The sequence below is a fragment of the Anomalospiza imberbis genome, chromosome 4 (assembly GCF_031753505.1).
Source record: "Anomalospiza imberbis isolate Cuckoo-Finch-1a 21T00152 chromosome 4, ASM3175350v1, whole genome shotgun sequence".
Lineage (NCBI taxonomy): Eukaryota > Metazoa > Chordata > Aves > Passeriformes > Viduidae > Anomalospiza > Anomalospiza imberbis.
Window position 1 is genome coordinate 58,966,175 of NC_089684.1, and position 26,408 is coordinate 58,992,582.

At 35.4% G+C, this 26,408-nt stretch overlaps 1 long non-coding RNA gene across 3 annotated transcripts; it reads right to left on the minus strand.

The window, feature by feature from the left end:
- Positions 1–541: 541 nt before the first annotated feature.
- Positions 542–26,184, minus strand: LOC137473075 (uncharacterized). Of its 3 annotated transcripts, XR_010998595.1 has the most exons (4): positions 25,795–26,143; positions 17,815–17,944; positions 8,395–8,514; positions 542–1,171 (listed from the first exon to the last, which is right to left on the minus strand). It is a non-coding gene; the product is annotated as an uncharacterized lncRNA (long non-coding RNA). The 3 variants fall into 3 exon arrangements; XR_010998593.1 differs by lacking the exon at positions 542–1,171 and having other exon boundaries at positions 8,333–8,514; positions 25,795–26,137; XR_010998596.1 differs by lacking the exons at positions 542–1,171; positions 17,815–17,944 and having other exon boundaries at positions 8,333–8,514; positions 25,795–26,184.
- Between the last annotated feature and the right edge of the window lie 224 nt (positions 26,185–26,408).

The following is a 26,408-nucleotide window of genomic DNA, read 5'->3' on the forward strand; positions in this document are numbered from 1 at the left end:
AGTAGAAACTTCCTCTTGAATGGTCAGGCTTTCCAGACATAAAATTTGTGAGGTCTGTGGGTTTGTATTTTATCTGTGCTGCATTACCCTTTTAGGGCCTTTTCCAAAGAGGCTAGTTTCATGTCTGTTAATAATTTTTCTTTGCGTGACTGAAGCTAAGAATCACCATGCCAATGCAGTGTGAAAAATATGGCTATGTTTATTATTAACAAGACTATCTTACGAGATAATCTTCTTAATAATGCAAGTCACACCAGTGCACAAGATTTTCTTCTGGAAAAACTTTATTTCCTCTGATGCTTTTTCATCTTATGGGACTACCTTAGAACTGTCACTTTATAAATTACTGTTAAATTATGCAGAGGAGCTTGTGGACGGGTTTACTGAAAAGTAAATTTTGCTTAATAATCAGTTCTGTAAGAGCTTTTATGAAAAACTAGGAAAACAGATTTTGTACATGTTAATGATGTCACACAGAAAACCCCCAAAAGTTGTAGGTATAAAGGGGATCACATAGACTAGGAGAATTAGCAAATGCAGGATCCTGCATTTGCTTTTGCTGAATTTGAATGGGTTCCTTTCTGCCCATCTCTCCAACATGCCCAGGCCCTTCTGATGGGCTGCACAGCACTCAGGGGTGTCGTCCAGTCCTCCCAGCTTTGTGTTGTCAGTGAACTTGCTGAGGAGGCACTTGGACCTTCATCCCAGACACTGATGAAGAAGTTAAACAATAATGGGCCCAATACTGAACCTTGAGGACCCCACTCATGACAGGCCCCCAGATCGATTACCTGATTATGACCCTCTGGGATCTGCTGTTCAGCCAGGTCTCAATTCACCTCACTCCCCAGTCATTCAACCCACACTTCCTGAGTTTGCCTATGAGGATGCTGTAGAGACAGTGCTGAAGTTGAGGTAGACAATGTACACAATTCTCCACTCATCCATCCAGGTGATTTTTTCATTCTAATAGGCAATCTTGTTGGCCAAGCATGATTTACCTCCAATGAATGTATGTTGAGTAGTCTTAATCACCTTCTTATCATCCCCGTGGCTAGAGGTGGCCTCCAGAATGAGGCACTCTGTCACCTTTCCAGGGATTGAGGTGAGGCTGACTGCAGGTAGTTCCCTGGGTTCTTCTTCTTGTCTTTTTAAAGACTGGGGGGTTCATCTGCTTTCTCTTCTTTTTCTTATCAGAGAGAAAAGAAACTAGAGTTACTAAAAAAGGAAAATTTAATAGAGGATTTTTGAAAAGCTGAGGTGAAAAAAAAAAACCTAATTTGAGGTATGTATAGTAAAGAAATAAGGAGGAATGTCCTTGTGCCCTAGAAGCTGTGCAGCATGCAAGTAAGAAATGCTAGGTTCTCCAGGCAATGAAGATTTAGGGCTGTGGATATTTCATCAACAATGTGCCAGTATTATACAAAGCAGTTCCAAATCAGATTGCCAGGGGTAAAAGAGAAAGATGCCTTGTTGTGCACCATTCTAGTCTTTCTGAGAAGTCTGATATAACATGTGAATTTGTGCTTTCTTTGGCCAAGTGATTCATTCACCACAGGAGAGATAGTAAAGGCACCTTTTGCCACTGGAATTCTTCCACAACTTTTAAACTTTTTTCATATTCATTTTGTTTCAACAAATTGATTCCTGTTTAGTGATTCATTTATGGTAGTTGCTTATCAGCAAAACCAATATTCTGACAAGAGAAGCCTTGGACGGGTCTTCCTAACATGTCAGGTGTTACAATACATGCATTGGTTTTATTCCAGCATTTGGCTTGCATCTGAACACAACAGGAAGTAATCCTTCCAAATTTTCTTAAGCCAGTAATTCTTACTAATGACAGAACTTCCTAATACTGTTTCTGTATGTAGTCCAGCACCATTCAGTTTTGTTTCTCAGCAGTTACAGAAAACAATCATAGGTTACATAAAGATCAAGGTGAGTAATGGATATAGCCAAAATCAACTATGCCCTGAACATGCTGCAATCAGTGTGAACACAACATAAAGATGATTTAACTGGGCTTATGGGCCATACCCATTAAATGGAAGGGTGAAAGAAGGAGAAAAGGAAGTGTTACATTCGAAAAACTTGCAAGGTATTTACAGATGTAATTTAAAAAATTATAGTTAACCTGCAATCTATCATTTTGAAAATGTGGGAGAATGAACAGGTGAATAACTGGTAGAGGACTAATACAGAAATAATGGAAAAGAAAGAGTTCACTGATCTCTATAATGACATTTTCTCTCACAAAAACAAAACCGAACCAAACCAAAATACAAAACAAAACAACCACCCCAAACAAAAGAAACCCCACAAACATATAAACAAAAACCAAAACAAAAACTCAAACCCTAAAAAAATTAATGAATGTTTATAGAACATATTTTCTTTTCAAAACATATTATCAAAGAACAGGTTTTCATATATTTAGTCAATCTTTTATCCTCCCCAGATACTCTTCTCTTTATGCATAAATGTTTCCAGCATTAAGAATCCCATTTTTTCCTCAATTCCTCATACAGATATGAGTTTTAGGAGAATATTTTACAATTGGTGTTTGGAAACTGGAGCTCCTGTGTCATTTTGATTGTTTCATTGAGCTGTAGGAAATGCAAGTATATTTCTTGTTTTCCCCCCTTCAGATTCTATTAATGTTTCCTCTCGAAAAATCACAAAAAAACCTTCCTGTGATTGGAAGCTTCATTCTACTCAATATTGTTTGGACAGAACCAAATCTCCACTTAGTAATGGAGAGAATGTTAACTAATATACACTCAAGGCGTGCTTTGCCCTTAGGCAGAACATACCCTTCATTCAAAGAAAGAATAGTTGTGAGACATATTAAGCATAATTTGAGAAGAAACCTTTACAGTCCCCTTTAAAAAATCACTAGAACTGAAGCGTTCACAAAATGCTGTCTGTAAGTTGACAATGCCTGAGCTAATTCTATCAATTTTTGCTTTTGTATCTCTTAGCAAAACTGATTTCTACCTGAAAATGGGCCACACAGATAATCTCAACCAAGAAAATGTGGAAAAACAAGCAGTGCCACTAGGACTCCATTTTCCCATCTACCCCATGAATTTCATTTACCAGGTGAATTTTTGAGACTCTTGATTGTCTTTTATTACATGCTTATATTTAATATCATATAATGGTAAGATGATATGGTTATAGTTTTTAAGAATCAACATTATTAATTAGAATTTATTAGCCTTTACAATTATATATTTACAAGTACTTCCAATTAAACACAGTTTTTATGATTCTGCATCCCCATAAATGAAAAGGCTTATCTAGATTTGTCTCTGAATAGACATGGCATGCTTAGGATGTATTGTGCCTTAAAGCATGTATCATGCTGTTGTCTCTGATGCTGTCAGTTACTGACACGTCATTAAAGCACTGCTGTCACTTCCTAAAAACCTGGTCTTTAGGGCCTGTCTGACTGTATGTGTGGGCAAGAACAGTGGCTAGCACGTTGTGGGTGTCACTGGAATACAAATGACTGTGATTCTATTGTATGTAGCACTACTTCTGCTCAGTAACGCAAAATGTTGCATTTATCGTTATGATTAAGGCTACAGATGTTCTCCATAGTGAGTATTGCATAGTGGGAAGCTGTGCTGGGGGAGTCTAGCAGCTACCTAAAATCTTGTTTTCAGCTGATCATAAAGGACTTTCCAGTCCTTTATAAATACCACAGGATTCATTGTGCAAATGGGGAAATTGAGGCAAAGAAAGAAGAAGTCAGTGTCAGATGATGTCAAAAGAAAGTCTCCCTTGTTAGTATAGTGTTGGAAAGAGCAGGAGAAAAAATGGGAACTCTTTCAGTAATAACTTGTTTTAATTTAGATATTTTAAAAGTTTCTATATTTCAGCATCAACAGTTATTAAGTCATTCCTACTAGCAAGCTGCATTAATTTTGCTAATTGTTTTGGTACAAAACATAGTGCATTTTTTTAAAATGTATTGTAAGCATACTTTTTTATGCATCAGATACATAAGACTCAAACTGACCCCTCATTTTCCTTGTGCAAATCTTGTTAATTTTAGAAAACAAAATGAAGAACAGATATTTCTTATTCCTACAATAATTTTAATGTGAGGGATTTTCACAATTTAGAAGTACTGAAAGAAATGTGTTCTTTACTGGTTTTCCTCAATGTCAAAAATTTTGTCTCTCTTTTTTTAAAATTATTTAGAAATTTTCTATAAATACCACTATTTCTGTTGTTTTCTTCTACTAGTGACATAAATTTGCTACCAATTTGGCTGCCCTTATTTCAGTAAATGCAAACCTATGCCTCAGTTAGGAGAAGTGCTTTAAATACATTCTTAGCTTAAAGCATGTGTAGGTGGTTTATAGAATATAAAATAGTGTTGCAGACTTGGGGTTTACATGTAGAATTGCTTCCTGCCCTGGAAAAAAAATCCTCATTGTCAGTTTATTCTTTCGAATTCCTTTTTTAAATATATTCCAGCACTTCTCAAATTATTGAAGTTATCAGTTCAGTACATTCACAGATTAAAGTTGTGTGTATGAGTACCTTTACAGGTTATTTCTAAAGAAATACTGTATCTATAGCCTTTGGGTCCAGACATAAGGAATTTATATTTTGCAGTATCATAAAAGCATGGCCATCAGATATAAATGAAACAGAAACATTGTGTTTCTACTTTTTTCAATTGTCTACTACCTCTTGAACATTTTCAATGCACCATCCTTATGTATATTATAACTTTATCTTTCCTTCTGAAATATTTTGTGCTCAAAATAATATTTTATTACTAGTATTGTTGTCATTAAGTATTCTTTTTAAGCCAAAATAGTCTGCTGCTTTATTCCTTGGAATGAATTAATCTACTTATGATATGAAATGTTATCTTATATACACCTGTTCATTCTTTGCATGGTGGCACTGTTATGCAAATGATGTTGTGTGACAGTGTGTGGGATAGAGAAGGAAAATGTTACTTATTTCGTCTATTCCTTAAAAAAAAAAAAATCTGATTTTAATCATTACGTCTTAAAAATACTTTACACTGACTGGGTTACCACTGATGTCCAATTCCAAAGCCCATTAGAATCCTGTAAGGACCTGTACAGTAACTTTAATAGCTATTGATTAAACCTTGAGTAGACAGTGTTTTACAGAACTATTTCTGTTTGGTATTCTGAAAACATATTCCTTATTTTACTCCCCCTAAACTGTTTATTACCTTAGAAATAGCATGTGATTGGCACATTTAAGATTGTTATTTGAATTGCTCTTTTTTACAGTTATAGGCTACAGAAAGATGTGGCTATTATTGACATGTATGATGCTCTGTGGCTATATAATTTGGATATTCTTACAATCTATGTCATAAATCAGCATGTCTCCTTTCACCTGCAATATTCAGTGAATGGAAAAAATAGTCTTGAAGTAAACAGTAACCTCCAGACTGTGCATGAGAATAACCGTTGTGTTTGCATGAACATGTGCAAAAACAAACATGCAAATCTATCTCACAGGTTGGAGGGTTGGAGCCCTTATTAGGGTTCAAGATTACATAGCTTGAGATGGTTACAAGCAAAAAAAATGGAGCTCTGCCAATCATCTCTATGATGAGCTGCTGGACAACTTGGTGATCTAGAAGCTCGTGATAACATTTAGTCATTTCATCAATTCTCTGTGAGCATTTATTTCTGAGACAAATTCTAATTTCAGATTAGAATTCTAGTTTCAGACAAATTCTAGTTTCAGATTTCTTACCATTGCTGAACAAAATACTGTTTCTGATAATTAACACTACAAAATAACTTTTTCTTCCTTTATTCCAAATTCACATTGTTTTATCATAGTAGAACACTTGATGGTGGCTGAAAGATAGTCATAGACAAGTGTGGTTTTCTGCACACATTAAATCCTTACTTTAGAATCCAATTCCTAAAACATGGTTATCTTAACAGAAAACAGATGATAATCTACCTATGTGAACCAGGACTGTTTTTAACTTTGGAAGGGTCCAAGACATTTTGTATCTTAAATAGTAACATTAATAAGAACAAGAAATGAAGTTTGGGATAATTTGGGAGATTTTTACAAAGCTTGTTTATTCTTTGTCTCTTTGTCTTGCTCTTAATGAAAGGAAGTGGCTTTGCAAGCAGAAGGATACATTAAACAATTCCCATAGATTCTCAAAACTCTCCCAAACAGTCCAAGACAGTTTTTCTGTAGTATATGTAGCATGTTCTATAGCCTTGCTGATGAGCTGTGAAATGAAAATTGTGACCTAAATGTGGTCTTTCTGAAATGCATTTTGTAAAAGAAATAACTGGATCATTGTGTTAGATATCCTGTGCACCAAAACTCATGTTGGCACTGGCATTATTTTGCCATCACAAGTGCCAAGGATTTTGTTATCTGAGCTTGCCTTTGTCTATATATCCTGCTCTGAAGGTTCATGCCTTGCCCTTTGCCTTGTGAAATGCAACTGCCCACAGTCCCTTGCTGAGGACCAAACCCACAGATGAGTTCAAACACCTTATTTAACATTTTTTGTGGTTTGGATTTTAAAGCATCATCTGTTTTCCCATTACTAAGAATAGCATTATTTTTGCCAGCAGCATGACCACAATGACTTTTACACTAATTCCTGCTTAAGTCTCATTGCTGTTTAAGCACTTTGCTGATGCTATTTAGTAGTTACAGATCCCTGTTTTCTGAAATGTTCCAGGAGTACAATGGGTCATAGCTCTAAAAAATGCACAAAAAGGAATCTGCATGAGTTATGTATACTACATTGCTCTGTGTACCTCCTTAAGTTTTTTTATATTATAAAATAATTATATAAGGAACTGTACATCTAAATCTCAAGTATCATAGCTTAAATCAAAAGAAAACAATTTCTGAGAGGACAAAACAGTCAGACAATCCATGTCCCAAAATAAATGACCCAGAAACAACTCCAAAACCACCAATGCAGCAGCATCTGGAAACCTGTGAAGAGCCAGATGCTGCTGCAAAAATATCTTCCGCAGTTTGACATTTGGTGCTGTGACTGACATCCAAACTACTGTTGTAAATATAATGGAACTTACCACCAGTTGACTTCTACTCCTCTTTTAGAAGAGAAAAACACTATATAACATGATTTAAGACTTCCAAGTACTTTGTGAGTAGAGGAATGACAGGCAAAATGAACATCTGTAAACAAAAAAACCAATAATTAAAGCATCTTGCTGTGTACTTCAGCATTTTAAGTCATTTTAACATAGATGAACCGCCACAGAAACTCCAGATCTGACCCTAAGACTTGGCATTAACTCTCAGGTTTTCTCTAATGTGCTATAACAGAATTTAAGCTACATTTGTCAAATTTCAGAAGTCCTTGGCAAATGGACATTGTTTATTGTTATATGTTTACTGAACCTGGAAATTTACTTACAGTAAAAGTCACTGATTAAAAAGGACTTTTTTCTCAGCTGACAATATATATATTACTGGTAATAATTTTTAAATGATCTTTCTCATTTCACCTTGTTCCCTTGGAAATACTTGCTTTCCCTTACCCAGAAGAAGATCTCTCAGTGAGGCCTTCTCTCTGATCTCCTTTAGTTTTACCCATTCTCCTTTCTTCTTTTTATGAGTTTTTTCTACTATTATAATCACCAAAACCACACATCAAGCAGAGAAGAAAGAGACTGACCTTGTTCATACTATGCAAGCAGGGGTTTAGGTAGAAGAGGCTCAGAGTAGGATGAGGAAAAGCAGGCTAAGATGAGTAGGATGAGATAAGCAAGATAACAGCTGATGTTTTGATAATAAAAAAAAAAGCAATGAGCGTGTATAAAGGAACATTGAGCCAATCTTTCCTGAACTAATTTGAACTAAGATTTAAAATTAATTAATAATTTCTCCCTGTTTACAAAGTTGCTATGAGTTAAGTAGCCCCCGTGTTTGCTCCATCACCCAACAACAACTAAGTAATAGCTAAAATGGTTTAGGAAAAAAAAATTACAAGAAGTTATATAGTCCTGCCTTTGCTCCTGGCAAAAATGTTGTAAATGTGCAGTTCCGGTGGCTCAGCCAAATTGCCGTAACTGGTTAAGCTACAATAAATTCCACAAATGTGTGAGCACCTTGTCTAGCTTGTGTGTGCCATACAGACGCTCACAAGGAGAGGCAAGTGAGGCCAATCCTTACTGTAGGCATATCAGGAAATAACACTGGCAGATTCTTTGCTTTCTATTAATTCCCAGTTTCTTTAAACCATTTTAGCCTTGAGCACATGCTCAACATAATCCGAGTGTTGTCCTGAATAGTTAGAGGCCACTTGTTATTTTAGCAAGAGGAGGACTGGCAAGTGACTGCATTTCTAGGTAGCAAGGGCTGTACTGAGACTGAGGCTTACTTCATCAAGCTCAATTGTCTTGCTGTTATTTCGTATTTTCCCCATCTGTTAGTAGCCACCTGTTATATCTCATGCTGATTCCTGATTAGGGCTTCTTCACACCACTGAAATAAAACATAAATGGCAGTCAAAATAAGAGCAATGAGTTTTTTAGGATGCAATGAATAGGTACATTATGCCTGCATGGATTTTCTGAGTTAAAAACTGAACAGAACCAAACCAAACCACAGATTTGAGAGACTTTTTGATTTTTTTCTCCCCAGAAGAAAAGGTGTTGACAGCCTTACATATTTATTCCTCAGAGCTGATTGTGCTCGGTAAAAATGATGCTAAGATCTTAAAAACTGGCTAATGATCTTTGGTTTCTCAGATGAGATCATTTAGAGAGACCTAAATGTGCTTTGGAAGAGAAGAAAAAAAGACCCTATGAAAATCTGAAATCACTAGTCTTTTTTTGGATAATCTTGGTCAAAGAAAACACCCAAAGTAGCAAAAGTCTTAATTAAATGGTTTGGTTTTTAAGCGAAACCCAAATGTTTTCACTGATGAAATGAAAAACAAGAGGTTTTCAGACATTCCTGGGACTCTAAGATATGATGAAAAAAATTGGAACTGACCTCATAAACCCAGTTTATGTGGTTGCTTTAATCCAGGGATTGAAACTGAAAAAATGACCCGCCTCTGCACTCTCTACAATGTGCTGTGACTTAAATGCATAGTTGAGATATAAGTTTCCCAACCAAATTCTCAGAAAAAATACAACAGTGCCAAGAACAACACCCCATCTCCTGTCTGAACCACAGAAACACATTAGAAGTTTTACTCTGCTTTATTGCTTGCATTTTTGGCATTTTCCTTTTTTGTTAAAAAATAAATTTGTTTATTATTTGGCTGTACACCCATTTTTGTTTCATTTTTTCAATTTTCTCATGACTGAAGGAAACACACCAAAACAGAACCACAATGGACATTTTTATAAGTACTGCAAATGCACCCTGTGATTCTTTCCTATCTGCAATTTGGAAAACTCCAAGTGGTAGTAAAGAAAGAGTGCCCAGACTGAAAATATTATTGAAATTGGATTACTTCAAATTCTTTTCGTACAATGGCCAGCATGGTTAACCTGGAGGTGAAGACTCACCTGGAGGTGAAAACCGTGGTAACTGAGGCTGCTATTACAGGAACATGCAGAATGCTTCAGGGCCCAGGGAAAAGGGGATATTTTGGCCAGTGTGATGAAGATTCAATTTTAGAATTTGAAAAATCTATAATGATCACTTGAAGGGCATGAATCATCTGTCTGAACAGATGTTCAGCAGCCACCTAGTAGGGAACGGGTCTCCTTCCCTGAGACTCAGCAGTCCACATGTGCTCCAGTTGTTTGTCTCCTCCTGGCTACTTTCGTAGCACTTTGGATATTCCCATTACACATCTTCGTGCATAAACTTCCCTGCAACCAGCATCTGGAAAGTCCAAATGCACTGGCTCAGAGTGTGGCTGGGAAAAGTGTTTGCTTTTTTGAATTGGAAGCTTTAACCATGGCAGCTGACTGCAAGTATCAGGCCAGGCTTTTTCTCCCAGTTGCACTGGAGTCTTTGCTCACACAGGCAGAATGCAAAGTACATGCAAGGACCCACAGATAACTTCCTAGTCACTGCATCTACAAACTGAAATTTACTATGGCAGCAAATCTATTGCACCTAGTAGTAAAAACCTTGCCATCCCAGGCACATTTCATGAAAGTAGTATGATTAAAGCCTTCAGTCCATTTTAATGTGGAGTAAAAAGCATATAGCTTTTGTTGTTGAGCACGGAGTCATAATACTAATATGTAATGAAAAGCCAAGACTGTAGTTTGTCATCCTATTCCCAGCTGCCTACATATAGTGCACACAACATCATACGTAAAATTTATGTATTCCCATGTGTCTGCGAGAGAGCTACAGGTTAGAAAAGTTATTGCTCTCCCTATATATTCTTGCTGGACTGTGTAATCCAAGGCATTTATCTCAATATCATTTTGCAAATTCAGGTTCAAACAGGTAAATAATAGCCATCTCTCACATCAGCTCTACTTGGCTTATTGTCTTTTCTAGTATCTTACTTTATCAAGAAACCCACTGCTACATAGGATGGGTAAAACTGCTACATGGATGGATGGATAAAGAAATTTAATCAGTGCTCCTACATTCATAATATTCATCTGCAAATTAGAGCAGTCAGAGAAAAGTTGAATTTAGCCAAACCAATCTGCCTTTAAAACCAGCCTGGCAATACTGTGTGAGCCAATGTATTTTGTAGTATTTCTGACACAGTCCCTGCCAAAATCTTGTAGTTCATGAAAAATGAAAAAAAAAAAAAAAAAGAAAACAAACCCAACCAAAAATTTTGAATCTGAGGAAATGTCAAGTAATTTCTTATTATATCCAGATGGGATTGCTGGTCACCGTCAGTGAATAATAAAAACACAGGGTAGCTAGATAAGTGTAAATGAAAATCCTTTTATTTGGGGAGTCAGATTTTCCATTTCTCATAGAGAATCACCTGAGATTCATCGAAGAAAAGCTGTAAAACCTGATTTTCCTTTAGGGTCCTGAGTTCTGACTAGTAAAGCTTGCATGTACTGTAAGTCAAATTGAGCTGTGAGGTCCTGTTTGCCCATCCCCATGCAGTAAATATAGACCAGTGCAGCTGCTTTCTGAGAAGACATCCCAGCTACCTGCCATTCATCCCTCTAGCAGAATCTTGTATTTAGCTGTGACCAAATGTTTTCATTCTTCTTCTTTTTTTGTGTTTGTGAATTTGTTGGTTTATTTGTTCTCCAGGATGTTCACAGATTTTCCATTCTGTGGGTGGGTGGCATGAAAAGGCTCAATAAGACTAGTTATTTTACAACATCTTGTCACATAGGTTCATGAACACCTTTTCCTATCCACCAGTTTTACTAATCTACTTATTGAAAAATTCAGCATTCATTAAAGCAGTAGATAATATAATGTAGAAAAGAGAACAGCCTGAGACATTCCAAAAACCTGAGACTAATACATCAGAATGATTTTTCAATTGGTTGTAGTCTATCTGGTATCTTTGGAGGAAAAAAAAACCTCAATGACAAACAGATCATGTTTCCTAAGAATGTTACTAACAATTAATATAGATTTCAAACCCCTCAACTGCACTTACACTCTGATAGTTCGTACAATACTGCAATTAATAAAATAATATTAAAGAAGAAATAAAAAAAAAATTCCAGAAGGTTGAGTGGTGAGGAACAGAATGAGAAAAAGGACAGGTACAAGTGAGTAGGAATCTAAGTTACAGCAAGTAAAATACAAGACTTTGAAAAATGAATGAAAAAAAATCCCGAAAAAGTACCAAGATATACTTTTACATCATTGTAATATTAATATTTAATATTAATTTAATTTTAATATTCCATAGGAGTCCTCAGAGATAATGGGGTAATGTGCAGGATGGCATGCTTAAGGGATGTGGGGATCTTGTTAAGCAACAAGGTTATTTTTTTATGTCAGCCTTCAGCAAAAGGTGATGAGACATTAGCAAATCCTTGAGCAGCTTTTTGCAAATATTTAGAGTGAGGCTTTGTCATATACGAGAAGATAGTATGGGAACAGTAAAGTTACAACTGTTTTGTTAAATAGGCTGATGCTTCAGGGATGATGAGAGCAAGGCTGACTCTGAATCCTTCCTGCCTTATTTTATATTGTGAATACCAGCAAGAGTCTGTGTATTCCAAGCTGTCATGCACATATTGTCATAGCTGCTCTGTGGTATGGACATCCTCTGACTAAGAATCTTTCCAGATAACATTTTTCAGATCACCTTTTTTATCTGATCATATAAATTCCTGAGGGTTTCTTCCTATTAAATATTCCTGATGTGTCACTTATCCTCTTGGAATAAAAACTGAAACAGGGAATGACTGAATTCTGGTAAATTAATTGCCCATTACTGCCTTTTACTTTTCAAAGATTTTCTGGGTTTGGGTTGGGTTTTGGTCCAGAATGTGCATTTGCATGAATATGGCAGTTTAGGTCCTAGAGGGTCAGTGATTTTAATTGAGCCCTCTATGAGCAATTAGCCTTAATCTTACAATGTGAAGACACCACTTCGCCCTCAGCTTCCTTACGACTTGTTGTCATTCTGGGGGTATTTACATTTTTTTCCTTCTCACATACTCTTTGCGTACTGTGCTAAGATGATTCTCAGCAGTTCACACACACACTTCCTTTCCCTGGTCCGAGTCATGTCTTTTGATGTTGGTTGTCATGCTGGATCAGTATTAGAAATAATTGTGTTAGCAAAGTCATTTATACCAGCGTTTAAACATAAAAGACTGGAATAAACAATGTGTAATTCAAAGATGCATGTAGATACATTTGTCAAATATGCCCGCATTGCACCATTCACTCAAGAGTTGCCTTAATTTGATTCTGCAAACTGCTGCACTGTATGGAAAGCCTTGACTTCACACACCTCCTTACCTACATTCTTGGATATTTTTCTGCTGTGCACTCTCTTTAGAATACGAAATTTATAGTGAGTGACTCTGCTGTTACACATTAACAGAAAAGTAATACAACAAATGATATTGCTAAAACAACGTGCAGTGAGTTATTGCAATAAGGACTCCTTAATATAAATCTGAAAGTCCTGAGCCTTGCTATGCTCTCAAAATACCCTGGTCAAGTGCTGTGTCAGAAGGTGAGAGTACTACTTAAAGGCACAAACCTCTGAAAAACTGATGAATAGAATAGAATAGAATAGAATAGAATAGAATAGAATAGAATAGAATAGAATTCACTGATTAGTTTCCTTTATAGCAAGGTAATAATTGAGGATTTTTTTTCCTCAATAGAACTCTTGCAGAACAATAAGAGATGTATAAAAACTGCAAAGAAAAATTATTTATTTCCAATGAGCTCTTTTGAGGAAATATTAATTACAGTAGATATTTAGACTAAGTAGTTATAGTGTGTTTAGGTATTTTAAATTCTCTTTTGTAAAAATCACTCAGAGATCTGTTTCTACCTCATTTTCACAAAAAGGAGAGATAAACTGTAGCTGTGCATTAAAAGTATTGACATCTGTGAAAAATGTGGCATTATACTGCCAATTATCAATGTGAAAAGATATAAGGGAACCAATTAGGCAGCAATAAGGACAAGATTGTGTGTAATTAAATACATGTATGCAAGAATTTGAGATTATGAAGCAACAAAAATCATAGCTGAGTAGCAATATTTAGCAGAAAAAGGACTGAAAAATTCAGAGAATTTTGATAAATTAATTTGAGTAAGTAGGGAGGATCAAATTAACATCATCACTGTTCATTGAAAGGAAACAATGAGTTGCACTGATATGAATAAGGCCTAAATTAAATTAAATTTCACTACATTTGAAATTTGCAAAGGAAAACTTTTTTATGGACAGCACAGCGAGATATTGTATTAATAAAGTGACTCAGGGAAAAAACAGAACGAAGAAGGAAGAAGGAAAAAAAATCAAATTAATGGGAAATTTGAAAATTACAATCTTAAGTTATCCCCGAAAGATAACTTAGAAAGAACAATAAACATATTAATTAAACATATTAGATTTGTTAGAAGGCTGCCATGCAAAGAAACATTTATCAAGAGTAATAAATTAATAAAGTGGAGTTATTAATCATAGAAGCATAGAATGTTATGGGTTTGAAAAGGACCTTAAAGATCACTTTGCTCCAACTTTCCTACTATAGGAACACCTTTTATTAGGCCAGGTTGCTCAAAGCCCCATCCAAACTGGCCTTTAACACCTCCAGGGATGGGGCATCCATAGCTTCTCTGGTGAACCTGCTCCAGGGCCCGTATCACCCTCACAGCAAAGAATTTCTTCCTGGTATCTAATATAAACCTACTCTCTGTCAGTTTAAAGACATTCTCCCTTGCTGGCACTACCTCCTGGTAAATAGTTCCTCTCTTTCTTTCTTGTAGGTCTCTTTTAGGTACTGAAAGGCAGCAAAAATATCTTCCCAGGACCTTCTCTGCTGCAGGCTGAGCAATGCAACTCTCTCAGACTGTCGTCATGGGAGGGGTGCTCCAGCCATCTCATCAGCTTCATGGTCTTCTCCATATTTGTTCATAATAATTATGGATGAAAGATCTATTGTATGGCTCTATTTTACTTTCTATCTTTCACTCCTTTGAAAGAAAATTTCTAATAGAATAAAAATTGTAGATATTTTGGTGTAAATTATTAAATTAACTACATTTTCCTACCGCATTTTTTATATGTGAATGTAGGTTTAACAGTGGTTTATCGAGACAAATTGCTTAGAATTACAAATACCCAGTTTCTGAGGGGGTATTGTATATATTTCTATGTACAGTGAAAATAAATACATTAGGTATCAATTCTGGTGTTTATGTAAAAAACAGAGTGATAAATATCTTAGATTTTTTGAAAAATTTTAATCATATAAAGCACTGTATAAATCCATATTATGCTATGTGAAGTATGACTCTAGGAGGAGCATAAGAGACCAGAATGATAATTTGGCTAGGATAGTATTTATATTTCCCTAATGACAAAGTGGAAGAATACAGTCGATTAAAGGTATGCCTTCAAGCAAGAGATTAGGAAGTTTTTTGTATTTGCTGCATTTAAGGCAATTGGAGGCATAGCTCTTTCTGTGGCAAATCCTTTTAAATATGGATTAGTTTCAGAATTAATGGAATTAGTTATTTTCAAAAGCATTCAGATACAACTTATGTCCTTGATTTGGTGGGTTTATCAATTTCTGTAATACTTGGTAAGCTCCACTTAGTCTTGAGTCAAAACAACACAAGATTAAATGACCATACAACTTTGATTTTAAAATTATAAATACCTTCATGGCTTGCTTAGACCTTCACAAGTGTTTGTATTACCCTAGCTTGAATGTCAAGTTGATGGTAGATCTGGATTTATTGCAAATATTTAAGACAATTTACACAGTCAAAATGAAAAGCTTTGCAGGTTTCCCAATCACAGAATTTATGTTCAACCAGTTTTTTTTTTAGCTTTAGCATTTTATACTGCTTAAGTTTAATGTATGAAGAAGCATCCCAGGAGTAACAGATCTGAGGAGGATCTGCCTGTGTTTGCTCCTGATAAAGCATGAAAAGGCAGCACCCCCATTGCCCCAGCAGCACAGCGCTGCTGTATCTGGCCAGGAACCAGGCAGCCCCAGCGGCGCGTGGTTACGGCTCCTGCCTGCCTGGCATCTTCTGTCACCTGTCCCTGGGAAATAGATATGATGGTTAGTTCTGCCTGAGTAAACCGAGGAGGAAGTTTACTTAAGCTCTTCTTAAGTGGCTGAGGAGGCCAAGATCCAATGCTTGTTTGACAAGTAAGTATTAATATGGGTACATACTTTACAATTAAATTTAGAGCACTGGATTAAAAAAAAAAAAACAAACAAAAAAACCTCAGATATAGGGCAAATAATTTTAAAATTTTTGTTTCCTTTCTGTGCTTTTTTTTTTCATTTGTTTTCTTTTTTTTCTTTCCTTTTTCAACTTTTAATTTTTTTCTTTACTTTTTCTGCAGCTGTATTTTCAAACAGGAATTCATATTTTATCACTATGCTAGGATAATCCATCATAGTTTTTCTGTATTCTATATTAACTCTATGCTATAAATACAAAAATCATTAATATGACACTATGAACAAGTCCAAGTCCAGAAAGACTGGTCTGAAAACTGCAGCAGTATTATACAAAATTATACATTTTCAATAAAGACAACAAGGGAAGGGTTATAATATAACTATACTATATGCATTGCAGACGATCAAATAAAAATAGGCATATGTGTGCTTCATGTTGTTAGTTAGGTGAATCATTTTGATGACCTTCCTAAACAAAATCTGTTTTACTTTTTTGTCATCTTCTAATTTTTTTTAAGAGAAATATTTAGTTTTACCAAAGCTTGTTTGGAATCAATAACTAATTATCTGCAAAAGAAATTTGTTTTGAATGAGTCCTAACAGATGTGGCTTGTTTTATCATATTAATTTTCAATTGTCTCTACTGCAAGTCATAACCAAATGAAATGCCTACAGATTGACTTTGCCAGGTGTAACTATGTAAACAAATGATATCACACAATAGCACTCTGAACTAAAAAAAAAAAAAAAAAAAAAAAAAAGAAACAGTAAAAGAAAAAAAAGGCAGCATAACTATAGTGTTTTTTTGTGGTTCTTGTGCTAGGAGTTTCTGATTAAAATAATATAATGACTGCAACACCTACAGCAGAACTAAGTTGAACACAGTCTTAGAAGCCTCACAAAATAAATGCAGGGTATGGTAACTATACTTTCACCTTCACTGATCAAATCAGGTAAAGGTCTGTAAAGATGCTGGTACCTGAGTTTCTGCAACACCCATTGAGTAGACCACACAGATTTATCCCAAAAGAGAAAATCAAATATTAGTGCTGTCAGTGAGAACGAGCGTGTGCACTGCAGTTTTTGTAACTGCAGTGTCTCCAACAGCCACTGAGGATTTAATCCTTTTTATCAGTGTTCGCCAAATCCTCTGACTTTTGTTGCACATACAGGAAATTAAAAAGATAAAACTGAAACTAATAAGAGAGCAAAGTATGACCACCTTCTATGAACAATATGCTCAGTCTTGTCATTCAACAGCCAACAACAGTGGGTATTTTTTATGAGATCTGGACTTCTGGGATTTAAGGCGCTCATTTCTAAACAAAGTAAATTATATGGGAAAATTCTTTAAGCGCCTTATTAGAGTATAAAAAAGAAATGTGAGAAATTCACTGAGTACAAAAACCCTCATTTAATCTCAACAATCTAAAATGTTGTACCTTCATTTTTTTGTGGATGAGATGTGATGTCCTCTTATCTAAATAAGGATTAAATCACACCTTGCCACCAACTTTTGGGATTTTGTTTTTATTTTTCCCACCAAGGGAATCTAGACATTGCAAGTTAAAATGATCCAACAGTTTGAGTAGCTCAAAACACTGTAGCTAGATGTTGTCTGATTTTTATGTTTGAGTTACATTTAGCAAAGAAAATATTGAGCAGATTCCCACACTTTGTGGCTAGCATGGGAAATTAGTTTTTTTAAACTTCGTTGCTAAAAATTCAAGTTCTCCACAAACAAGTTGTTATTCCTAAGATTAAACTATTCCCATTTCTAGCAGTATTAGTGCCAATAAATGATACTGCATCCAACTAGTGTCTGTGAAAGTTTCTACTAATATTTTCACAGAATTCATCAGAATAAACTAGATAAGAAAGAAGAGTCTTTATTGCTGTCACCTTTAGATAGTATTCAGCCTTGACTCAATTTCTCAGCAATTTTTACCGATTAATTTACATTTAGACCCACAGGATTTAGGTGGCAAATTTCCAAGAGACCAGAAAAATGTCTTCCAGTGAAGGCACTCCATGCACTTCAGTTCCTGCTGTCTCTGGTGAGTCTGAGAAAATGCTGGTTTAAATGAACCAGAGAATATTCACTGCAAAAATAAGGAAACGTTCGTGCTCATCATTCCACCCACCCTTGCTTTATTGTCTGAACATAACCAACTGTAGAAGCAAACACATGTTTTGCAGACAAGCTATTTTTGACAATTAGTTTTTCCAAATTTAAAATTCAACCCATGGGTCAAACCAGACACCAATATATTGCTCCACAAGGTGCCTCGTTTTCCTAGATGTACAGGAAGAAAGCTAAGGTTCAAAGCATGAGTTTAGGACATAACTTTAATTTAACTGCTATGCAAACAAGCAGCATTAGCCTGTACAGTATAGGTCATGAATTTTTCTGTAACTATTTCCACAACCTGCTGGACTCACATAAAACTGTGTCACCCTACAGCTGAAACCCAGACCTGTTGCTTCCTTGTCCATTTCTTCCTCAGCATTCTGATATGGGTAGAGGAGAGAGGAAAAAGGATTTTCTTGCCATTCTATGTATCAAGAGCCACAAGAGCATCCTCTCTTTTCCTTTAGGGGCTGTTTCCAACTGAGCCTGCTCTAGCAATTTCACATTGTCAAGTAAAGAGACATAGAACAAGTGCAAATTGCACACCTTATACTCATAAAGTGGCAACTTTTGAAGCTGCAAGTCCTGATTGGAACACTAGATTCGGGCAGCTTAAAGAAGGCTGCCCATTGGTGTGTGAAATAAGGTACCTTCTTCTGCCAGGGAGAAGCAATTAGTGAAGACTAGAAAAGATCCAAAGACCCTATGTTGTGGCAGGACAAACAGTATAAAAGTGCATGAAGCTAGGAGGCAGCTCATGCACTCACTCTCTCATGCAGGAAATGAGACATCCCAGCACAAAAGCATCCATTTCAGTAAGAATTAAAATTGCAGGTATTATAAAGAAAAATGTTGCCATAAACCTTCCTATAATAAGACATTGTTGTAACATCATATGAAATAAAATTATAATACATGCAAATTTCAGACCATTCATAACTGCAAAAACAATTAAAACTGAGTGACAGTAAATGATGCAGTTTGTGTTCATGATCCAGTGTAACTATCCAACCAAATTAAAATCAATTGTTTTATTTGACCTTCACCTATTTATCTGTAAAAAAAAATATTTCTCACCTTAATAAAGTCTTTTTATTTTGTTGCTTGTCCTGGGAAAAGTAATAATGAATAATAGACTACTTACCTTTGGGCAGTGGTAATGAAAGTTTGACTTGTGCCCACCCATTTCTGTGACCCAGAACTGCAGAATGCTTGCTAATATGCTAGGTCTAATTTTTTCTCAATATTGTCAAATTAAAACTGGAGTAAGTACATTTTTATAATTTAAGACTTTCTCCAAAGCATAGTATAAGGGAAATTAGTATCTCAATTGATGTCATTAAGCTTGCTCCAAAACATAATATAAGGGAAAAGAGGCTTTTAATTGATGTCATTCACCTTGGGATCAAATGCAATGAGCAAACTAGTTTTCTCCTCAAGCATATCATTATTCATATATATAGCTTAGATAACATCAGAAAAACATGGTTGCAGTTTATTCATCTTGAGCTATTATTGGTTGCAATAACAGGTGACTTACCAGAACTGTCTAAGCTTTTCTTGACATAGTCCAGGAAATATATTAAAGTGGCCAGCCTATATTGCTTCAAAAGAGTGTTAATTATTCCTTAACATTAATATTGCAGAAAGTAGTCAAAAATAAAGTGAATACTTCAGATTTGAATTATAATATGAATGATATTCCTAGATTATTCCTTATTGTCACATTCAGAGGAAAGATATTTACACAGAATTGAAACAATGGCATAAATTCATCATAGTCTAAAGTGAAAACTGAATATGATCTGAAAAGGAATTGAAGAGGTAGGTTGGAATATTTGCTCCCTAGAAGACAAGAAATAGATTGAGGATAAAGGCATCCTTTCTCTCCAAGTGCAGAGTTGAACCATAAATCTGAGAAAGAATGTCATTATGTCTTATTAGTACTTCTTTGTTCTTAAAAATGAGATTTAGATGATGCTTTGAAGTTAGCACAGGTTTCTATTGAGCTGTCCCATTATCTCATGAATATATCATTGCAGTATAGAGAGGAATATATCTAATTTGCCTGTTAAAGGGAAGGGCTGATCATTCCCAAGTGAGCACAAGAGAGAATGATGGAGCTGGTAATAACCAACTAAGTATGTCCTAAGTAATGGCATAATCTTAATTTGGGAATACATTAATTTTGGATACTTCCAGTGTCTTGTATTTGCCCATTAATTTTAAGACACTTGCCCAGCCCAAATAGAAGAATAAATTTTCTTTATTTAAATATAGTTTAATTTTATAGCAATTAGATTACTACATCCAGCTGTCTATTTATTAGCTATAATTATAGAGTGTTGTGAATTAATAGATATTTTTATAAAGCTGTGTCCTGATTCTGGCCAGGACAGAGTTAATTTTTGAAGAAGTCAAGAGGGACGCATGGCTGGGACCTGGAGGTTTTCTGTACAAGCTCACTTCATTTCCAGGGGTAGGAGGAAAGGAGGTTTTTTTGGGATGAAGGAGCTCCTTCCAGTTGAGCAAATGTGTCAGAGGGAGGGGTTGGGTAACTCAGGTTCAGAGCTAGAGGGAGGAGTTGGGGTAAAGTGTCTGCAGTTGGACAGGGTCAGGTCAAGCTCCACAGTGAGCATTTTGCATGTGAATCACTGTCTTTTGTACACTCTTTGATGAATATTGTTGCTGTTACTGTTCATTTTCTTATTTCTGTTTCCATGAAATTCTTCTCAATCCATGATCTTCACTTTTTGCACCCCAAATTCTCCTCTCCAATCTGCCACAGGAGAGGGGGAAGTGAGAAAGCAGCACATGGTTTGTAGAGTCTCAGTGGGAACACCAAACTGAGGAGTACCACTCCTAAACCACCTTGAGCTGTGAGGTCATTGTCACATCTAATCACATAGTGACTTTGAAAGAGGGTAAAAGCCTATGTTTTACTCCTCTGCAGTGACTCTGTTCAGAGAATTAAGTTCTTGTGCATTTCAATAGGTAGGACAGTGAAATTGTGTTTTTTATTTACACCTGATGGAAAGTCAGACTTGCACCAATAATGTTAAATGTCTACAAGAAAACTGTTAGAGGGGATGCAAAGAGTTTAAGTACTATTAATGCATTCATTCAATTTCTTTATCAATTTCTCACACTTCTAAATGTCAAAGCCAAATATTTCATATGCTTTACACTGGTGGCAGAACCTTTGAAGAGTAGCTGACTGCATCTCAGTCGAGATTGATGAATTATAACTAGAGACTAGAAAGAGGGAAATCTGTAGAAGCACTATCGAAACCAGTTCAAGTTGAGGGCATCTTCCACAGAGCAAACAGTTTACAGTCAGTCCTGTTGAAAGAGTTATCAGGCCTCAACTAAAATGAAATAATTAATCATCAATGCCTTCATTTATTTTCCATTATCAAGACCTTAAAGAATATTATTCTTCCTGAAGTCTGGTTTTCTCCCTTGTCTACTAGCTAAAAAGAGAGTTGACCCAAACTCTTCCAGAAGAACTTTCTCCTGAAAGCTCTTTCTGGCTTTTGTGCATCTCCTGGATGTAGAGCTGCTTGGAAAGACATGGAAAGGTGTTTGGAAAGTACTATGGAAAGTACTGTGTAGGATGTTGCAGACAAAGGGTCAATTCTCACACAGTAAATATCACACATGCCAAATGCTAAACTTAACTGACACATGGAATAGATCCAGCATATCTTGGTAACCTAGACATGTGAGTATCCTAGCCTGTCTGTATCATGCATTCAAACGGATGGAGATTATAGACAGATACTCTCTAAGTCAAGACAAAATTTCTGGCTTGAAAGATGACATGTTCAGGGAAGCCCTATAAATGTATATTTATGTAGCAAAGGAAACCGGAAAGCATAGCTCTTTGGGAAGATCTTCAAGTTTCACTTCTAGGAAGTTATTTAGAAACAGGGCAGAGAAAAAGAGTTCAATATTTTGTAACAGAAATACTATAGAACTGACTGTGCAGCATGATCAAATGGATACTAAAAGCAGATGTATGTAGTATGAAATTACTACAGAAATTAAAACAGCAATAAAAAAACCAGTCAAATTTTAAGTCATTCATCAACAGATTTTTCCAGTTTTGAGTTAATTATAGATAAATGTGAGGTTGGTCCAACATGGAAATTATCCTTATACTTTAAAATCCTTGATTAGACTTTCGGTGAAGACAAAAAAGAACAGAAAAGAGTGCAAAGAAATTATCCTCCATCCTAGGCAACTAATCTTCGCATCAATAAAACAAAACATGAAATTAACACATTATTCTATTTCATAGCTGTAAGTGGTACTACTTGGGAACATTATCTCAAATTGTTTCTAAATACTAATGTGAAAATGAAATTCAGTATTCAAGGAAAAACATACAAAGCAAAGGAGGAAAAAGATGAAAAAGCTATCTTTGCATGCCTTAGTTAAAGGAAATATTCACATTCCCATCCAACATGCTTTGAATCCACCAGGCATTAACTTGACACGACAATTTTACCTCTGACTAGTAGACCCAAAATAGCTTTAGTCACAAGGAATAAAACCATATGAAGATACAGGTTAAAAAACATAGAGTTCAAGATATTTTAGGTATTTTGTGCATAGCTGAAGCATTAACTAATAGACGGAGAAATGTGTGGGGTTATCTGTGATCTCTCTTTATAAGTTGGACATTTAAAAAAAGGACAGTTTCCAGACTTATACTTTTTGTGTAACTGTGCACAAAATTTAAAAGAGACACTAGTACTGATGTATCTGAAAGAATTTTCTAGTTGGTGGTCATACATGTTGTACCTACATTTTTTTGTGGATGAGATGTGATGTCCTCTTAAAAAGTGCGCATGAGAAACAGAACTGTTGGGAGGCTCTCCAGCACCCTAAGGATTCACCTGTCTGTGTCCACAGTGTCTCCCACTTTCCATCCTGCCCTCATATTCTCCTCTTGCTTCAGCCATGTTGGCTGTGCTCTTTGTCTTCCCTGAATATCCTACAGTATTTATTGAAAAATATTGTTATTTAATTTTCATTCCCTTCAAGTCAACTATGAGCTAAACCTAAAGCTAAATGAGGCTGCTCTGACATAACACTAAATAAAATTAGAACTCCTTATGATATTCTTTCTCATATGTACTGTTTTAGATTAATACAGCATCTTACATCTCTTAAAACAAAAATGCATTTTTGTCTCTATTCGAGGAGTGCCATTTGGAAAAAAAAAAAACAAAGTAGAAAGACAATTACCACAAGATATTTTGGAGATCTGGTGGGAATAAGTAAAATAAATGTTTACTACTTTGTACCAGCAAAGATAAAATTCTATTAAAGTCTGTTTGTGTCAAGTTTAAAGAAAGTTCACAAGCTTTAAAATGGCTTTGCATATGTCACTCTAATACATATAATGTTGTATTAAACAGCTGATCTTTACTTTGGCTTTTTCAGGCAATCAGTATTCACTGTTCCAGTTTTTAGTTTCCCTTTTCTTCATCTAAGAGTTTGTTTGCATACATAATATTTATTGGTCGAATTAAGTCTAATCCCAATATTTTAGAAATCTATAAAATGTAGATCTACATTCCCACTGGAAAGTAGTAAAAAAATGTCCAAAGCTTTCATTTATTTTACATTAATCCATCACTTCAAAACATCCTGTATGTGACTTCACATGCAATTACGTTTAGAAGTTTTCCATTTATCTCATAGTTGTCATGAACAAGCTTTGGGTAGAGTAGATTACAGTGATTAAATTATAATTTATAGCCATTAATACTTTAAAACTCAAATTTTTTTTAAAATGAAGAAACATTTTGAAGGAATAGTCTAAACCTACATCAAAATTTGTACTCCAAACTCTTTAGTAATATGCCACTCTTATATGATCAGTTCTGTGAAAACCTGATGGTTTTAGAAGAAAAAAAGGATCAGATTAAAACAATTCATCAAAATTTAAAAGCATTTTCCAAACAGACCTGTATACAAATGTTACAAGTGAAAAAAAAATTGGATGAGGATATTAATAAATTAAACAGAAAAAAAAATTGAAATTTTGGATACTTTTTGGAATAAAAATAACTATTCCAAAAGCAAAGTAAATAGCTTTGTAGTCCTTTGCATCTTCTCTAAAACACTGAAACTGATACACTATACATACCATTTGTTTTTAAAACATTTTAAGGCAAAGGTATTTTGACAATTTGTTGCTAGGGTTTTTAGTAAAATTTAAATGAATCAGAATCAAACTGATCACTAGATCAAGACAGGGACAGGCTCTGAACCTAATTAGGTAGGTATCTGTAAAGAGTTTTCTTGCACCTTCTAGTGTGAAAAGAACTGTGATTCACTAAGTAGGAACATCCCAGAATAAGATTAGTTAATTGCCAGGGCTGATGGTAGCAACAGTCTCTATGCAAACAACCAAAATTATTCTGCTGAAGATGTGTGTTTTCTTCTTACTACTGTTAGGATCAGTATATTGGCATCTGAGTGAATGGTCTGTGGTTTAGACAACATTCAGATTTTTTTTTAACCCTCTGATCTTAAATGTTATGAAACTGTTTATCCAGCTGTTGTCTATACTTTTAGACACAGATATATTTTGGTTTAAAAGTTTAGAATATCTCTTTTATACGTGTAAGAAGTATGATATTTCAAAATTACCTGTTTTCAGAGACATAAATCTTTCTTAGGCAATCTGCATTTTTATTTTTGTTTAGCATCCCAGGCCGTATTTGTTATTCAATCTGCTAATGTAAGAAAGAACCACAGTTCCATGAAGCCATGTGGTGATGAATAACACCCCTAATGGAGTTATAAATTGAGACTAATTGGTTTACGTGATTGTTATTAAGTCCCATTTCAGCTAGTTAATGGAATGTTGTTTGGCAAGGGAACAGAGCTAATGTTATCAGATAATTTTCTTTTGAAAATGGCTTAAATTTCAGTCTTCCAGATCCACAGGTTCTAAATAAGTCAGAGTGATTCCTGCAAAAAAAAAAATCACTATAATGTGCCAACACAAGTAAATTCCAATGTTATCAATAATGTGGCTTTAATATTTCAGGGCATTTTCACACCCTGTCACCATATCTCACATTCCTTCAAAAATGGCCAAAATATTCCAATCAGTGAAATATTTCAGCAGAGATTTTAATCCCATCTCACAATTGCTTGAATGGTTTCAAATGTCACATAATGAACAAATAAATTGACTTTCATGAAAACCAGATTTGGCAGGAATGCATGAGTGCCTAGTTAAATAAGCAGAAGCAGACTAGGACTCTAGGGGTACTTCTACCCAATTTGTTGTTTTTCAAGTGTAATAGTTACGAAATTAGTATCAAACATGGACTAGTTTGAAACTTGAAATCAATACCCACATGTGATTTGAAATTTGGAGGCTTGCCTGACCATATTAAGGTTCTGAGGATTTTTTTTTAATTATCAGTATAATCCATGGATGCAAAAATATATTGCCAAATCTAATATCTATAAAGCAATCTGTCTGCATCACTCACTGCTGCTTCCTTTCAGTCTTGTTGGTAAGTCTAAGAACACACTGTTTTAAATAGCATAGCAAAATTAATGAAGATTAGCAGTACTAACATGGGTTTCCCTGTTTATAAGCATTGACAAGCTTATGCTTTATAACACTTTAGTACAAGCACCACTAGGACATAGTTCAACAAACACAGATTTCTTAAAAAAGAAAACCAACAATGAGTTTAATTACTCCTATGAGCATAAGCAATAATTAGAACTTATATTAATAAAACTTGGAATTAGCTTTTAGGGAACATATATTTTACACACCTGTGTAAAATGAAGGTGATCAAGTTTCTGTGTGGTCACTGATAAAGGAGAGCTGCATGAAAGTATGTCTTGATGGTCAGCTGTCCTTGATTGTGGCAGCAGTGTACAGGGAGAGTAGAGGTTCTCAGACGATACATACTCGAACCTAGAAGCTATTTATAGACCACAGCAACATCCTGAAAGTAAGTCTGGCACCAATGAAATTTCACATTCTCTCTATAGCTACCATCACCAAGCAACCTGGCCTCTGCATGGCACAGCTGCTGTGACTTCTTAATGGCCTTCTAGTGTAATCCCACATCGAGTGAATTACAGTGACAGAATTTGGAGGCTACAATGGCACAGATAACTTTGGAATGGTGAGCACCACAGAGGTAGTTATAACTGCCACAACACATGCAAATGCAGGGTGAGGACTTTAACTATGCATGGAATTGGGGGGAACCAGCATTAGGGAGGCATGGAGGAAGGATGACATGAAAAGAATTACTAGAATGGTGACAGGTACTGGTAAAACATTGTAAAATGACACTGACCTTGAAAGATGTTACAATTCCTCCCACATAAATACATCATGAAAATTTCAGCATCAGCTCAAAACAACTAGAGGGTTC